General features: G+C 42.3%; 1 pseudogene; it reads left to right on the top strand.

The window, feature by feature from the left end:
- Positions 1 to 1,786: 1,786 nt before the first annotated feature.
- On the top strand, positions 1,787 to 4,054 carry LOC127918554 (apolipoprotein D-like; annotated as a pseudogene).
- The last annotated feature ends 577 nt before the right edge of the window (positions 4,055 to 4,631 follow it).

Below are 4,631 nucleotides of genomic sequence, written 5' to 3'. Positions count from 1 at the left end.
CCGACTTATTTGGAATCCAACACCCCTAGGTCTGTTCCATGTCGATTCTTGCCTGCACGTGCTTGTTGCCAGTGATGTCATCAGTCGTCTCCATGGTGTCCAGGAGGCGATTGGTGTCGACCTCAGATCAGACGGGCTGTGGCCTTATAACAAACACACAGGCCCACAGACAGACAAACGTCTGTTTTACTATCCTAGTTAAGACCAAACATTTGATTCCCATTCAAAATCCTATTTTCCCTAACCTAACACTTAACCTAATCCTGAACTTTACCCCAAACCCCTAAACTCCTAACCATACACCTAACCCTAATTCGAACCTTAACTGTCACCCTAACCGTAGACTAACTCCTATGCCTTTAATAGCATTTTTCCTTGTGGGGACCTTGAATGTTCCTTGTTTTACTATCCTTGTGGACTTCTGGTTCCCACAAGGATAGTAAAACCAAACACGCACACACACACACGCACACACACACACACGCTTAGTAACTACAAGTACATTATCTTATGAAATAATTAAGTTATATTCAATTTGTTTTATTTTATTTGTTAATTTGAAGACTATTGGGGCCTAACTCACTGTGATTTTCCAGTAACAGAACAATAAGAGGAGACGAAAGCCTGAATCAGCGGTTAAATGACAAGACAGGCATCTACTCTCTCTCTCTCTCTTTCTCTCCCTCTCTGCCCTTTCTCTCCAGAATGCACCCAAAGAGGAAACCTGTCTCATGACAACAATTTCGCTAATCACCTGCCTTGTGCTGGGTGCACTCTCAGTGTTGACTCAGACAGACACACAGACACACACTCACTCTCTGTCATCCCAAGATCTAAGCATCGCTGCAACTTTAGGAAATATACTCTGTTGAATATACATACTTCTGCAGCTAATATCTTTCCTCGGGTGTGTAAAAGAGCACAGGTAAGAACCATTTCTCTTATAGGTCTCTAGGTGGTGAACAAGTATTGTTTAGAAATATATTATGTAACATATTTGGGAGTCTAGAAATTCATGAGATAAAGTTAATAGCATACTGGTAAGAACTTATTATGAACTGTTTAATATTAAAATAATTGTTCGTTTTTTAACTTAATCTAAAACATGATGCATGCTTGGAACATAGGAATGTAAAGTGACTGTGTGACATCATGGGATGACATTTGGCATAATTCCTTTGTCAATGTCACAAAAGTCAATGTAAACCAACCATATTGAAATAAATACTAGTCTAGCTTACAGTGGAGTAAATAGGTGTTTATGTAGTCCTGAAAGGCGTCTGTTTAATAAAATGTACTATTATTATTAAGTGTACAGTATAACACTATGTTTTGACCTGTATTTTTATACAAACCATCTAATAGATGTAGGAGAAAAGCTTTCTATTTAATTCACACGGGCATCTTTGAGATGTTGTTTTTCAATGTAGGATGAAGGTCGTTGAGGCTGGTAGCGGTTTTGTATTCTGAGGGTTAGTCACAGTTCACAGAACAGACACACACACACACACACACACACACACACACACACACACACACACACACACACACACACACAGTATTCTATCATAGAAACATGTTCACAAGGAAGTGGAACTGAGAACAGGTGTAGCTGTACAGGGTGTCATGTAGTTTAATCACTCAGATGGCATGTCAAGGTACAACAGATGGAATGTAAAGCAAAAGCATTTCAGATAGTCACCTAACCTGTTGTTAAGGCTACCTTGTATCATAGGCATACAGCTGTACTATACCTTACGGTTTTACCGTTCTTCCCATAAGAAAAATGCTTCTCATATTTTGGATCCTCCTCCTTCCTCCCTCTGGTCTCCGCCCAGACATTCCATTGGGGTCCATGCCCCACACTCCAGTGTCCAGCCCAACTTCAGCTTGCAGCAGGTAAACACACACACACACACACACACACACACACACACACACACACACACACACACACACACACACACACACACACACACACACACACACACACACACATACACACACACACACACACACACAAACACAGAGCTTTTTTGTGATTTAAAGCGCATTTTAAATAACCCCTCTCCTACCCTTATCAGTACCTGGGCACGTGGTATGAGATAGCGAAACTTCCAGCATTCTTTGAGAGAGGAAATGCATCCAGGCCGATTACACTCTGAGGGAGACGGCACCATCAGAGTCCTCAACTCCCAGTTCGAGTCAGTATTTATATGCGTGTGTATGTGTGTTTAAGTGGTCTCAACTATGTCAAACTTTACCTCATACATAGACATGTAGGCTGACTGTCCCCCTGAACTGAAAGCTAGTACTGTTTTCATAGACATGTTTTTTCTAAAAGTGGCATGTATATCTCTGCCTAGTAAAGGTAAGGTGGGGACTGTGGAGGGACAGCAGGGTCCAGGACCCAAAACCAGCCAAACTGGGAGTCAGCTTCCCTACTGTGAGTCTCTACTGCCTATAACTCTATTACCATGACTATGTCGAGTCTCTACTGTCTATAACTATATTACCATAACCTAATGAATTTACTGTCTATAAGTCTATTACAATGACTTTATCGAGTCTCTACTGTCTGTAATCATTACCATGACTCTATCGAGTTCTACTGTCTATAGGCGTCACAACTCCACCAAGGACACCCCTTCCGCTCGGGTGGCGCCGGCGGTCGCTGTCGCCGGCCTACTAGCTGCTACTGATTATTTCCTCCCCTCCTTATGTGTTGATTGAGTGCACCTGTTTTGAGTTAGGTAGTAGGCTTTATTATCCGCCGGCCCGCAGAGTTCCTTGTGCGGATTAATTATTGTGACCATCTGTTTTAGTGTACTTGTGTGCACGTCTATGGGTTTTGTGTTTTTCCCATTTTGTGGGTTTTCCCTAGACTGTTTAAGTCCCCCTGTTTGGGGGCATTTGTGTTCATTACGCCCTGTGTGTTCGTGAGGGTTGGCTTATGTTCGTTTGTCGGTGCATTAAAATAGCACTCACCTGAACTCTGCTTCCTGCGCTTGACTCCTCACCCATTACACTCAGATCGTTACAATAAGTCTATTACCATGACTATATTGAGTATTTACTGAGTCTCTACTGTCTATAAGTCTATTATCATGACTATATCGAGTCTCTAATGTCTACAACTCTATTACCATGACTCTATCAAGTCTCTACTGGTTCCATAAGCTCGATACGACATGACTACAGTCTCTCTACGGAGTCTCTACTGTCTATAACTCTATTACTGTGACTCCCATTAGAGTCTCTCTACTGCCTATAACTATATTACCATGACTTCTCGAGTATCTACTGAGTCCATACGGTCTATAACTATATTACCACGATTCTATCGAGTCTATACTGTCTTTAACTCTATTACCATGAGTCCTTATCGGCCTATAACTTGTTAGTGTGACCATTGAGTCTCTACTTCCTTTTTAGAGAATTATATTAATATGACTATTGAGTCTCTACTGTTGCACAGGTCTTGTTACCTAGTGTCCTGGATGAATTCAGCTCTGACTCATTGCCTGTGAGAGAGGGCAGTTAATCTGATAATGACATCATCCCTGTGACTCTGAGTCTGTCTTAATATTTATCCCCCTTGACCCTTCTCCCTCCCCTCCAACCCCTCTCAGTCCTCCCTACAGTCCGTACTGGGTGCTGAGTACAGACTATGTGAGTGGAGCGGTGGTGTACAGCTGTACTGACGTGTTGAGGATTTTCCATGTCGACTACGCCTGGATCCTGGGACGTTCCCGCTCTTTGCCCGCAAAGGAAAGTAGAGTACGCCAGGCAGCTGCTGGCTAAAGAAAACATTGACACCTTCAAGATGAGTGTTACTGACCAAACGGGCTGCGACTAGATGGAGGTTTAGAGGTCAGAGGTTAGGTTGTAGGGTTAAAGGGTTATTTATGTGTCCATTTCCCTAGTCCTAACGCTGCAGACACTTCCCTCTACTCCCAATACTCTATCCACATGTCATTTGAGCCCTACCTCTATAAATACAGACAGAAATACGACCATCACATACTAGACCTAGTGTCCACCTCTCGTGTCTAATTAACAACAAGGCCAGAGGGGGTGTGGTATTTTGCATGACATCTGAGTGCCTGGACACAGCCCTCTTAGCCGTGGTATATTGGCCATGTACCACAAACCCCCGAGGTGCCTTATTGCTATGATAAACTGGTTACCAACGTACTAGAGCAGTAAAAATAACTGTTTTGTCATACCCGTGAGTATAATGGTCTGATATACCTTGGCAGTCAGCCAATCAGCATTTAGGGCTCAAACCACCCATTTTATAATACTTTATATACACTGACAGTTGGTCTTATAATCTTATCATCCAACATATCACTACTACTACCATCTCATTTAGACTATCTATCACATGTATTTTATATTTAGAGACGTTATGGTCTGTAGTTGGAGATCTGTTAGTTTATAAGGTAGTTTGAATGATTAAATGTCTATCTATGTAACGATAGTGACGGTTTCTTCGTGGATAAATAGAATGCTGACAGCATGAGTCAGTTCTCTGAGGGTTGGGCACGGTTCCTATAGGGGCAAACACACACACGCAGTATCCTCATCATAGAAAGATGTTAACAGGTAAGGGAACTGGAGGAACA

This window comes from Oncorhynchus keta, unplaced genomic scaffold, assembly GCF_023373465.1.
Source record: "Oncorhynchus keta strain PuntledgeMale-10-30-2019 unplaced genomic scaffold, Oket_V2 Un_contig_14511_pilon_pilon, whole genome shotgun sequence".
NCBI lineage: Eukaryota > Metazoa > Chordata > Actinopteri > Salmoniformes > Salmonidae > Oncorhynchus > Oncorhynchus keta.
Note: the sequence above shows the minus strand (reverse complement) of the source record. Positions and strands in the feature narration are given on the sequence as shown.